Consider the following 14,194-nt stretch of genomic DNA (forward strand, 5'->3'; position numbering starts at 1 on the left):
GAGGCAGAGGCAGGCGGATTTCTGAGTTCGAGGCCAGCCTGGTCTACAAAGTGAGTTCCAGGACAGCCAGGGCTACACAGAGAAACCCTGCCTCGAAAAATCTAAAAAAAAAAAAGAAAAAAAAATTATAATCCTGTTAAATTGTTCCCCGTTCTCCACAAGCATGTCCATCCTTTGAAAATACCTTTTTGATACTAATGTAAGTTTCTAATTAATGAATGTACTATACTTGATGTAATATTTTCATATAATTGAACTTACGATATATCTAATTTCCTTATGCAAGACTCTTTCTATGATGAATCCACAAATACAGAATTAAACTGTCAAAAGTTTAAATGTCTTATGCTGTCAAAAAAAATTTTGGCTTGAATGTATGAACTTATACAGAGCCCCCACTAGGAATCTGTGAGAAGACTTATTGTCCATACCTTAGTCAACATGGAGCCTGGGAGTGATGGTGTAATCCGGAACCTCAGCTCTCAGGAGAATGAAGAGTTGGAGGCTGCCTGGTTGCAAAACCACCACAAGGTGGGTAGCACTGGGCATCTCACTCCCTAGGAGAGTTGCCCTGGGATTGTTTTGATAACTTCTGACATGATTACCAAGTCACATACTGGATAAACTTTCCCATTCTCACAAGAAACTCGAGACCATCAAACTAAATTGCACTTACCCATGAGAGAAATCTTTATAAATTATCTCGTTTTCCTCAGCCCCTCTTCCCACTTCCTGCCTGCTTGCCAGCTTGGCCAGCCTGCCTGCCTGCTTCTTGGCTGTCCTCTCTGTCTGTTTCTTTTGGTAAAAATGTTTCATATTTATTTTGGAAAAATTTTCAAGAGAACAAAAACAAGCCCTCTCCTGGCAATGATAACTGGAGTATGTCTCACAATGCAAAGAGATCTCAGGGATGCAAAAATAAGATCTAATCTATTCTGTACCAAATGCTCTGGAAAGCTCTTGGGTAAGGACCCACAGTGACACCAGTCTTTCACAAACATGCTGAATTCTCATGATACCTCCTGTTTACTCTCAGAAATAACAGTGTTTGAAGGGGCAGCATTGTACATTGTCTGGACACACACAACTGAAAATACTTGTGTGTTATGTTGCAAATGCCTGATGGAAATGGAGTCCTATTGCTTGATACTGCTCAGGTGGGCTGACCAAAAAGGTTTTCTCTCTTAGAACAATGTACCACAGCACAGTTTTTGGTGGCAACAATTATTCTTGCAGAAGTTGTTAGTTAATGTTGATTGTGTACTAGTGGTTAACTTATGATAGTTTCTGGAACATTCAGATACATTTTGTGTAGACTTTCTGGGAATTGTTATCCACAATGTCAAGAAAGGCTTATTCTTTTTCAATAATTTAAATGACATTATAAAGTAATGACAGTGGTCACAAAAGTATGATATGAACTAAATGAAGCAGAACTAATATTTTTGGAGGGGAATTTTTTGGTTTTGTTCTTAAGGCAGAGTCCAGGCTGTCTTGGACCTCACAGTGTAGCTCAGGCTGTTTTTAAGCTCACTGCAAATCTGGACTTCAGACTCCCAGGTGCTGGGATTGCAAGCAGGAGCCATCATACCTGACTACTTCTCTTGATCTTGTAATGTAGATTACAATCACTAATTTTATATAAAAAGAAGCAGGATGGGGGGCGGGCAGTGGCGGTACACACCTTCAGCCTCAGCACTCAGGAGGCAGAGACAGGCAGATTATAGGATGGCCAGGGCCACACAGAGAAACCCTGTCTTGAAAAACAAACAAACAAAATAAAAATAAGAGAAGCAGGGGGAGCCTTTTTAAAACAAACAGACAAACAAACAAACACACCTGTCATACAAAGGTAGGAAATAGTTATGTGAGAAAAGGGTGTCACTCATAAGAAAGGGGAAGAAAAAGTTTGTGAGACATGCCTTTAACACCCTCCACTCCCTCACTCCCCAAGTTCAGCAGACAGACAGGCAGAGCTCTGTGAATTCAAGGCACAGAGTGTCAGGCCAGCCAGGGCTGCTGTAGTTCTTTAATTGTAGTACAATTTAAGTGTTCTTTAAATTAGCAGATACTTTCCTTTTTACTGGATGTACTCATACGCTACACTACAGGACAAAAGATACACAAGACTGAAACAAATGCCTACATTGTTGCCAAGTGGGTTAGCGTTTCCTCCCTGGCTTCTTGTCCTTGTTTTGTTTTGGCTTTGAGGCAGGATCTACAGGAACATGGACTGGCCTTGAACTCCTGATTCTCCCTGCCTCCACCATTTTAAGTACCTGAGCCAAGCTGGGGTTTTCATGTTAAAAAACTTATGAAAATATCACCTGTTTTTTGAAAAAAACTTGTATCTAGACATTAGATCCTTTGCTCAGGTCAACAAACTTGTCATTCTGAGGCAACCACCACCTTAATGCCAATCTCATCGGGCTTTACATTTGCCTTTTAAATGGACGTTTAGAATTCAGCAGCACACCACTGTTTCCGTGCACATGTTTGAGTGGGTGCCAAGTTGTTATAAGAAATGAATCATGAGACAAAGTTCAGCTGAAAGTTTTTTTGCACAAATTTGAAGTCCAAAGTTTGCGTGCCAAGACAAACACTGGAGGGACCATCTCAGCGAATACAAGGCAGCTTACCAGCAGGGTGCCTGAGAGGGCAAAAGAGTACCTTCAAACACATTTGGGAGAGTCTACACACAGGCATGCAATCGTGACTGCAGGAATACAAATAGTTAATGAGTTACTGGAAGAAGTTAAATGACCGTGTAGAATGGCCAGCCTCTGGTCATGTTCCATGGTCCAGCTCAGCATGACCCTGCTGGGAAATAAAGGTTGACTTGTAACTGTTCTCAAGTGAACTCCTCCACAATAAATGCATCAAAGCCTGCTGGGAACAGAATGGGCTTTAAAGAGAAGTATTGTCGCTTTTTAACGCTGTAACACTGTTACAATACCTGTGTTTGTGAGAGCAGTTTGGTGGACAATGAAGCTGATTATTAGTTCTGGTAACTCTGTAATCTTATCCAAAAGGGTTGGTCTCCCAGCACATTCAGCCTGTATCTTCATCAACATCAGTGGCTTCGTAGGCCGCTAGCCAGTCCACATGTACTTTCTGCTTTTTCCTTAGGAGAAAGATTCGATGTTTTGAATTTACAAACTCCTTTGTTTTTAGGTATGAGCTTTGCTCCCTACTGAGCTCTATCCCCAGTCCATCTGCATCATGTTTAAATGCCTACTATGTGCCAGGCACCGCAGGGAGATTAAAGAAGACAATAGACATACAACAAACTGACACACACACTCAACATTATTCTTAAGTACAACACTGGTCATGTCAGTAGGCCTATATTCAAATATCTCATTTTTGTATTTTATTTGTTTACTGTTTTTTGTTTTTCTTAACAATAGTGAGAATTGAACCCAGGGCTTGTTAGTCATTGACCTAGTGCTTGACCACTGCCCTACAACAAGCAGGCCTCTTTGTGAGCCTCACTAATTGGCACCATCTGGCCTTGAACCAACTGTGTCAGTCAGGCTGGGCTTCCCCTTTTCATCCTGCCTCTCTGCCCCCTCACACAGCTGGGACTCCAGACCTCTACTCCAGGCCTAGCTGGATGCCTTAGATGGTGAGTTGCATTAGTCTGTAACTATTGAGCCTGTAAACTATAAAATAATAATGATGATGATGATGATAATAATAATAATATAAAATTGAAGGACTCAGTATTTTTGCCAGAAAAGCACACATAAGTGGTTCCATAAGCAGACTTTGCTCAATGGTATAGAGACAGGAAACGTCTTTTCCTAACTCAGATTCTGCTCTGCCTAATCCCCGTGGGCCACTTTTTAAGAACATCTTGGGTAAATCCCATGGATTTCCATCATACCGAGTTATTTAAAATTCAGCCGAGTTTGACCTACTTCTCTGCCCGCACGAGTGTGCTTCCCCCACAGGATGTTAGAGAGCTCGTGGCCCCAGAGACTGAGAAGGAGCAGGCTCCTTCCCTTCAGAGATCTTGGCAGAAAAGTACCACAAGTTCTTGGTGAGCAGGAGGAGACTCTGCTGGTCCTTCCCCAGTTTTCCGGAAGTCATTAAGATTTCATCATCTGTCTCTGTCAGCCAAGCTCTCAATGACATCGCTCCTGAGTGCACTCAGAATAAACATTTCACAGTGTGTAGCAAGAAGCAGCCTGTTTATAACCCTATAACATTATTCATTAAAGACTGCTAGGGACCTAAGGTGTGGCTCAGGACAGGCTGTGTACTTAACACACAAAGTCCAGGAGTCAATCCAGAGCACAAATATAAAAGTAAGATGTGTTTATGGATTAGTCAGGCTGCGTCAGACATGACGTTGTAGAGGTTGTGGGCTGTCAGATGGTCCAGAGAACAGAGACACTAAAACCGATGACCTGACTTCATTCTCCAGGACCCACATGGCAGAAGGTGGAACTTGACTCCTGTAAGTTGTCCTCTGATTGCCACATGCATGCACACACACTGTGCACACACACACACACACACACACACACACACAGTAAATGAATAACTAAATAAAATCTACACACACTAAATAGGTGAATACATAAATGTAACAAAGATATAGGTTTCATTTGGCTATGCTACTGTTTAAATTCTGGAGTGGGACCTCCCTCTGTTGCCCAAGCTAGCCTTGAACTCCTAGACTCAAACAATCCTTTACATAGTTACAATTCCAGATAGGAACTATATTCAGCTGACCCTATTGTTTAAAGTTAAAACATGTACTAGGTAGTACAAACAGTATTTTCTTTTTATTGATGGAAAAACAACCTAGTAGCAATTATGTATTGAGTAGGGACTGTGTTATAGAGACACTGTGAAGGGAGTTACACGGTCTGTTTAATTTAGGTGCTTCTCTGACAAAGGAGCCAGGCATGCAAATGGTCGTAATGTGGCTCCCCTTTACGTCCTTGCTGAGCAGATGATCTCCAGTTCTGATTCAGAACGCCACTGAATGTCCCAGCTGGGGACTCGGAGCCATGGTGTGCATGTAGTAGTCAATAATACTCATGTTCACTTGCAAAGTAGTTAGGAGAAGCTGGGCCGGATGCCAGCACTGGGGAGGTGACTGCTGGAGTTTCAGAAAGTCAAGGGTACCCAGTGCGTTCTATAAACCCGGAGTCAACATTTCTCATGGAAAAAGGAGCAGTGACTAGAAAAGGCTTAAGGAGCTTCACTTTCAGCCAAAAGAACCTAACAGACATGCGCAGCGTCCCGACAGGGATAAGCTTGCTTTCCTCAGTGCACACAGAGAATGCCCTCCAAGAGAGATCTTATACTCTGTGGCAAAGAAGGCTTCACAAAGGACCTTCATCACCGCGGCCTGCAACAGGAGGACTCTCAAATATACACAAACGTTTGAGAATTAGCACGCGAAGGAACAAACAGCCAGAGAAGAATTCAAAAGTGTAATAAAACACGGAAACACAATCTACTGAACTGTACAGGACACAGCAGATGGATGCATGGTCACAGGGCCTGTGTCAATCAAGCAGAAAAGATCTCAAATGTCTAAACAGGTTCTTGTCCGTGCTAGGGGTTGAATTAGCAAGCTAATGTTACCCTTAAAGGAACTAGTAAAGGAAGGAAGGGAGGCCAGAGTGAGAAGGAAGGATAAAGAAGAGTGGTCAGAGCAGCTGTAAGGAAGCAGGCTGGAGGGAGGGCTCAGCACACACTGCTCTTCCACAGGACCTGAGGTCAGGTCCCAGCATCTGAGTTCAAGTCCCAGGAACCCATAGTTGAAGCAGAGAACAGACTCCTGAAAGCTGTCCTTTGACTTCCACACAAGCATGCACAATCACACTCACACATATCTTATCCTCACACATATCTTACACACACACACACACACACACACACACACACGAACTACACACACTAAAATTTTTAAAAAGAAGAAGAAATTTAGAAATAAGGCAATGACCCGAAAAGGCATACCCTTAGCCTGACTAAAGGAAAACAAACAAAAAACGAACAGGCAACATCTCCCCACAAGCAAATAAAAAATTAAAAAAAAAAAAACTATCACACCTAAAATAATAATAATACAAAAATACCAGCAAACTAATGTCCAGTTTAGCAATACTGCATTTTGTTTGTATTGCTGTCCTGGAACTCACTTTGTAGACCAGGGTGGCCTCGAACTAAGAAATCCACCTCTGCTTCCAGAGTGCTGGGATTAAAGGCGTGCGACACCACGCCCGGCTTTGTATTTCTTTCATACCAGCAATTTTCTACTAGAGACAGGACGTGAGATGTAGCTGAGGATGACCTTGAACTTCTGATCCTCCTGTCTCCAGCTCCTGTCTGCTAAGATCAAGTGTGAGCTGCCATACCTGGTTTATATGGTACTATAGATGAACCCAAGACCTCATGCTCCTTAGACACTCTATCAGCTCAGCTGTGTTCCCAGCCCCATACTAGCAATTTTCTAAGATTATTAATGTGTTTTTTAAAGATCTTTTTGATTTTTTTTTTATTTAGAAGAATAAACATTTAGTTGCTCCAACTTTGAGCTCAGGGAACTCACTTTCGTTTTGTATGCTTGGTCTTGGAGTCTTTTGTTGTTTTTCTTGTTCCTGTTTTGTGTGCAGCTTTGACTGGTATGATACTGGTTTTGTAAACCAGGCATTCCTTGAACTCTCAAGATCTGCCTGCCTCTGCCCCAGCGCCAGGATGAAAATCTTTTGTTACCGCACTTTGCCGGAGGAGGAACACTTTGCCGGAGGAAGAAATTCTCCCTCTCGCTCCCCCTATCACCTTCTTAACTACTTAATGGTTTTGTGATCTGCTTAAGATATAAAGGACATTGTAAAATTCAGGCTAACCATTGTGGCCCATGCCTGTGTCAACTGCAAAAACAACAACAAAAACAGCTTTCTTCTCAAAGGAACAAAAGACATGGTTTATTCTGTAGCCACATATGAACAACAATGACCCAGAAACATAGGTAACCCTAAATAGCATGTTTCAGTGAAGCAGCAATTTCATGAACTGTTTTTTACAGTAACAGAACGAAGAAAGGCGTAAATTAAGACATTTTAAAAATGCAGCTGGGCATGGTGGCGCATGCCTTTAATCCCAGCACTCAGGAGGCAGAGGCAGGTGGATTTCTGAATTCGTAGGCCAGCCTGGTCTACAAAGTGAGATCCAGGACAGCCAGGGATATACGGAGAAACCCTGTCTCGAACCCCCCCCCCCCCAAAAAAAAAAAAAAAGGCTTAGATCTGGTAGAGGGCGGAAATTTTGCTATTGGCCTTGGATGCTATCAGATAATATGAGTATGCCCTTTGATTGGTAGAAAAGTTAGCTCTTTTTACGTTATCCAAAACTTTGCAAAAATCTGAAGTTGTTTTTTAAAAATCTGCTTATCAGTATGCTGTTTTGCGTTAGTTACAGGTTGTTAGATCAGGTGCAGAAGAGAATGAGGAAAAGCTACTTATCACACTGAAAGATCACCCGACAAATTTTAACCTGGCTCTGGACCTGCAACAGTCCAACCTCTCCACACAGCGCGGTGGCTCTGATTGGCCCTTCAACCTTTACAGACACAGCTGCTTTCTAGGAATGCCCTCCCACACCTGCGATCCTAGCGCCCTGCGGGCTAAGGTCTGGCATCCTCGAGTTCCATGCAAGCAGAGATTCAAAGTCAATGTCTCAAAACAAAATCAGTTCTTCCCTATCTTGAGACACATTTTTTCCCCCTTTGTTTGACAGTAAATTAGGATGCTATGTTGAGTGGCTTTTTCCACCTGTCTCTGTCTCCCTCTTATCTATTGAATCCTGTTATTTGTTTTTTCTACCTGATGATCTGAACATTGTCCACCTTTTATGTATTTGTTTCCAATATAAATAGTTTTGGGTCAAGAATATGTATAGTCTTTGTGAGCATTGTCCCAGAATTGTAGGAATGGGTAGAAATCCATGTTTTTTTTTTTGTTTTTTTTTTGTTTTTTTGTTTTGTTGTTGTTGTTGTTGTTGTTTTGTTTTGGGTAAAATAACACATCCTTACAACATATATGTTAAAAACCCCCAGGGTTGCGTGCCATCCGCAGTGGTCTCTTACATCCGGACAAGAGGTGAAGTTGGATTCTAATTAATAATAGCTAAAAGTCTACAATGAATAGGGGCACCTTCTGCTCATTGTCATTAAAAAACGGAAGCCATGAGCCGGGCGTGGTGTGGTGGCACACGCCTTTCATCCCAGCACTCGGGAGGCAGAGGCAGGCGGATTTCTGATTTCGAGGCCAGCCTGGTCTACAAAGTGAGTTCCAGGACAGCCAAGGCTATACAGAGAAACCCTGTCTCGAAAAACCAAAAACCAAAAACCAAAAAACAAAAAACGGAAGCCACGGGGATTTCGCTTAACTCTTTAGCAATCCCCAGAGTTTCCACGTGTCTGTGGACTCTTCACTCCGCAAAGGATCTTTCCGCATCTACTCTGGTTGCCGGTGACTTTGCAGGCACTCGGATAAACCGCCAGCCTTGCCTCTTCTCATTCTTCGCTATTGTACTCTTTTGGGTCCTGTTACTGGTGGCTTTAAAGTACAATGGGAAGAAAAGAAGAGTAACATGAGTGGATTTACTGCATTACAAAGGGCCAGGAAACGTAGGCCCTTGACACTGCCTTTTCCCTTCTGCCTGGGGTGTCTTCTACTCTGATAGTATCGATAGTATTGTGTAGAAGCTAGACCTTAGGTCTGGCCTTGGACTCCCTTTCCTGACCTAAGGTTTAGACATTGCGATGATCCCACCGGGCCGAGTGAAATATATCTTTACTACTGCCTGCTACATAGTAGTCACAGCAAAATACTGAAGCTAGCCACCATAAAGTATTTGGCGGAAGACAAAAGCTTAGTAAGTTCCGAAAACACGCTTGGAGAGCTGGGTATGTGGCTCAGTTGGAGGCTGCTTTTCTAGTATGGCCGAAAACCAGGGTTCAATTTTTAGCACCTGCAATTCCAGTCCTCAGGAAGTAGAGGCAGGAGGATCAGAAATTCCCGACTATATAGTACCAACTTTGATGTCCATGCGGGATAAATGAGACCTTGTCTAGAAGCAAACAAATGCGGGAGCCAAGTGTGGTGGCTCAAACCCATAATCCCAGGACTCTGGGCTAAGGCAAAGTATGAATTTCAGAGCAGTCTGGGTTGCAGTGAAGGTACCAGGCCAGCCAGGACCACATAGCAAGACTTTGTCTCAAAACAACAAAACCGCAAACCCCAAATCAACCCCAAACCATACAAAAGCCAACTCTAAAGCTGTCATTTAGCCTGACCATTATTCTAAAGCTTTGACAATCAACCACTTGTATGTGTGTGTGTATATGAGCATGTGGGTGGGTATGCCTAAACGGGATCTTTCAACATAGTAACCAAGCACACATCTGATCATCTGAATGAGCGCCACCAGGTTGTCCTGGAAGTTTTAACTCCTCGCCGTTAGTGTTCTGCTGCCCAGGAATGTGAGAAGCAGAGGAAGTTCGCTCAGTTCTATAATAGCACAATGTTCAAAGAACCAGAGGACAAAGCACCTGCTTCCGGATCAAGGTGGAGCAGGGTCTGGGGCTCGAGACTGCAGTCCCATTTGTGTGCTTAGCATCTTGGTGGGCATACAGGTAGCACCCATTCACCCCAGTAATTCTCTCTATCTCTCTCTCTCTCTCTCTCTCTCTCTCTCTCTCTCTCTCTCTCTCTCTCTCTCTCTCACACACACACACACACACACACAGACTTTCTCTGAAATTGTTTTTTTTCAAAATATCAAAACGTTATCCAAATCCTTGTTTTGAAGAACCAGGTAGTTATATAAATAGTGCCTTGTATTGTTGGGTTTGAAGTGATATATTTGCTCTGTTGTATGCAGAACTAAGATGGAAATTGTTCCACTTTTTTTTTTTTTTAACTTCTAATCACTATATTTTTTTTTGTTTATTGGTTTTTAGATTTTTACTTTTTTTTTCCTGAGATCTGGTCTTCCATAACCCAACCTTGCATTCACTATGTTGCTGAAAATGCTTACAAACACCTAATACCAAGTTCTGGGGTTACAGGGTCTGTGCCATCAATGACAAGCTTATGTCTATCATTTAAATGGCAACAATAAGAACTGTCAAACTAAATTTACCGAACTCTCTGGAAAACACTTTTCAGCACTGTTCTTGAATAACACACAACCTTCCCATGATATATACTTCCCTGATAATTTTAATTTAATTAATATGGAGACAAGTATTATCGGTATAAAGATGTCTATTAGCCCAGTTGTTAGGAGGCTGAGAAAGGAGGAGTTGAGTTAGAGGTCAGCCTGGGGACATAGAGTCAGCCTCAAGCCAACCAACAAAAGACCAACAAAAACATTACCACTGTACCAGTGAAATACCTGTATGTACTGGGGCTGTGCAGCCCTACAGTTTGTGGCTTCTCAATTTGATAAGATGGCCCTCTTTTCATTATTTGTGAAATTACCTTAGGACCGGTGATGTAGTTCAATGGTTAGAGCACTTACTAACCTGTGTGGGATGTGCTGGTTAAGAAAAGGAAAAGAGAAGAGAGGGAAAAAATACAAGATATTTCTAAGTTTTTCCCCCCAGCGTTGTTTTAAATACAAGATACTTCTAAGTTTTTTCCCCCCAGCATTGTTTTGTAACTCAATAGTAAAGCATGATCCTAACATGTGCAAAGCATGATCCTACCATGTGCAAAGTATGATACTAGCATGTGCAAAGCATGATCCCAGATGCCACACCACCTCCAATAGGATCTGTGTGACAAGTTCCACAGACTGAGGCAATTGACCTCAAAAGGGGAAGGCCCCCTGGAACCGGTTGTGGAAATTTTCGCTGGAGAAAAAATATTGAGCCATAGTTCTCATGGCAGTCTATCTGTTTTGTTTTCTCTTATTCCTTTTCTTATTTACATGTTCCTGGTAGCCTAGGCCAAGATTTTAAGTGAGAATTATGGGTAAGAAACCATCCTAGAGATGGGGTCACTAACATGACCTTATCCCTGGGGAAACCAATGCTTTACTTTTTAAATCATTTACAAGACTATTATGATAGTTAAAAATTTCCCCAACAATAAAATTTCTTATGGTTACACATGTGTCATTGGAGGTGGATTTTGGTATATGGTAAAGAAAGCCTTAATTAGAAAGAATTAAAATAGTTTAAATTTACACATTGAAGATTTATAAAAAAAATCAGGCATTAGATGTTAAATAATAATTGACCACGGGGCTGGAAAGTTAGTTCAGTAGTTAAGAGCACTGACTGTTAAAGATTTATTAACCTGCTCCTGGAAATATGCTACTAGTCTTGGACAACAGCCTCCACTGAATACATCCTTTTAGAATTGTTATATTTTGATGGTTTACAATGATGTTACCTGTTCTGTTTGTGATTCACTGAATACATAGTTTCAGAGTTGTAATGCTTGGATGATTTTTGTGCTTTACTGTGCCAAATGATTTTTGTTGGTATTTGTGATTGTTTCACTGGATATAGTTTCTAAAAGATCTAATGTTTGTTTTTTTAGTGTATCAAATCCCCTGCTTGAGAGCTGCAGAATACACTCAGATTCAAACTGCCTCTGCATTTGTTTCTGTTTTTCACTGCTGAATCCTTACCCACCTAGCTTTGAGGACCCCTCATTCCAGGGACTCCCCCCCCAATGCCCCACTGGGGTGGTCCGTGGCACCTAGCATGTACAAAACATGATTCTAGCATGTGAAGAGCCCCAGCTTTAGTTCTTACACAAGAACAAGGAGTTGGAGAGAGAGCTCAACAGTTAAGAGTATTTGCTCCTCTTTCCAGGGTATGTCGGTTCTCAGCATCCAGATGGCAGCTCATAACCAACTGTAACTTCAGTTCCACATCCCACACCCTACTTCTCACCTTCGCAGGTACCAGGCACACACATGATACTTACGTGCATGTAAAATGCATATACATATAAACTAAAAATGAATAAATCGTAAGCACAAAACCAGAAAGTTTACCCCTTATGTCTTGTCCCCGTATATTTAATTTGTTGTTATTACTTTATTTGGTTTCTTTGTTTGTTGAGACACTGTCTAATGTGGCCAAAGCTTTCTCAAGTTCTGGGATTGCAGACAGACACCGACTCATGTAGCCTCCTGTGGATTTTGTATAATATAGTTGGGGACAGTTTACTCTTCTCTGTTCCGTCAAATCCCCAATTGTAATACACAGACACTGCTTAGGGTCATGGAGGGTATAGTGGAAAACGGTAGGCTCTCTGCTCTTAGAGGGCGATCTGACAGAATTAGATTTATCCTCCGAGATCGGGAACTCGAGAAAGAGGCAAGACAGGACCTGCACTGTCAGCCCTGCCCCACAGTGCAGCAGTATTAGCTCTTATGACTGTGCGCCCAGAAGTCATTCACAGGGTCTGTCTCAGGATTGGGCATGCATACTGTAGGCAGCCAGCTGCCTCGGGCGATCATCTCCTGGTTCAGCAGAGCAGGTGCGGCCTTGTTCAGCTAAGGCTTCTCCCGTCTTTTATTTTTTTGCTTCACTCTGAATACTTGGTATTGCAGATGTTCTGAATTCCCGAGTTTTCAGATATGTTACACTGACAAACCTTAATTTTCTGTTAGGTGTATAAGAGTGGTATTAAGCATTTTTTTTTCACCCTTAAAATTAAATTTGGAGGTTTGCATTCAAAGAAATGGGTATCGTTCCAGAATCTTCGTGCACATGTGTTATTTCATGGTGTTTTAGCTTGTTCCCCTCCCCCACTTGCTCCATTCCCCTCCCCCACTGTCCATCCGGTTCGCTTCCCTTTGATTCTTCCTTCAATGTTTCTGGGATTCCGAGTCCCATTCCTTCTTTCTTTCCTTCCCTTATCTTTTCTTTCCTTCTTATGATCTCTTTTTTAGAATACACACACACACACACACACACACACACACGCAGAGGGGGAGAGAGAGAGAGAGAGAGAGAGAGAGAGAGAGAGAGAGAGAGAGAGAGAGAGAACATAGAGAGTATGTCTTTCTCTTTCTGACTTGTTTGGTTTGGCTTAATGCAATGATTTCCAGTTCGTTTTCCTACAAATATTACAATTTCTCTTTTTCATTAAAGCTAAGCAAAATGGGTTGTGTATGTCACCACATTTTCTCCTCTTTCTTTCTTTCTTTCTTTCTTTCTTTCTTTCTTTCTTTCTTTCTTTCTTTCTTTCTTTCTTTCTTTCTTCTTTCTAGACAGGGCTTCACTATGTAGCTCTGACTGTCCTGGAACTCATTGTGTAGACAGGTTGTGCCCTGAACTCACAGAGATCCTACATTTTTCTTTGGATGTCCATCTAGGCTGGTTCACTTCTTAGTCCTAAGACTAGCTCAGCAACAAACATGAGTGCGCGTGTGAGCACCTCTGTGGTATGTTGATTCAGAGTCCTCTGGGTGATAACCAATTAAACGTGTTTTCAATTGGGTAGATGATCCAGCTGTTACACATGCTTGTATAATTTGATTGCACAGAGTATTTTCTTCTGTAGATGCTTTCTGCTGTTACTCTGGGAATGAAATCGAACTCTATTATAATTAAAGTATTTATCACTTGAGCCTCTGGGTTTGTACTCGGTCATCCGTTTGCTCCCTCACACAGAATGCTCATTACATAACATGTTATAAATACTCTCCTTCATTGTTATGACTTAGCGCGATGTGGGTGTTGCAGAGCAGATTTTTAAAGATGTTTTATCGTGTGTAAAAGAAAGAAATGGGGGCCAGCAATATGGCTCAGCAGTCACAGGCACTCCAGGCTTTATGAAGGGAATTCCATCCCTAGGATCAACACGGGAGGAGAAGAGGGCAGACTTCTACAAGTTGTCCTCTGCTTTGGATACTCTTCTCCTCAGAAAATAAATACAATGAAATAAAACTGTAAAATAATGTCAAAAAAAGTAAGAAAGGAAAAATAAAATTCAGAAATGAGGCCAAGACGCCTGGGCTGCACCTGAGTTTGCCCCTGAGACCACTATCACCATCACCATCAACATCACCACCACCACATCACCATCACCACCATCACCACTACTACCATCACCATCACCACCATTACCACCACCACCATCACCACCACCACCATCACCACCACCACCATCACCACTACTACCATCACCATCACCAC

The sequence above is a fragment of the Mus pahari genome, chromosome 2, assembly GCF_900095145.1.
Source record: "Mus pahari chromosome 2, PAHARI_EIJ_v1.1, whole genome shotgun sequence".
NCBI lineage: Eukaryota > Metazoa > Chordata > Mammalia > Rodentia > Muridae > Mus > Mus pahari.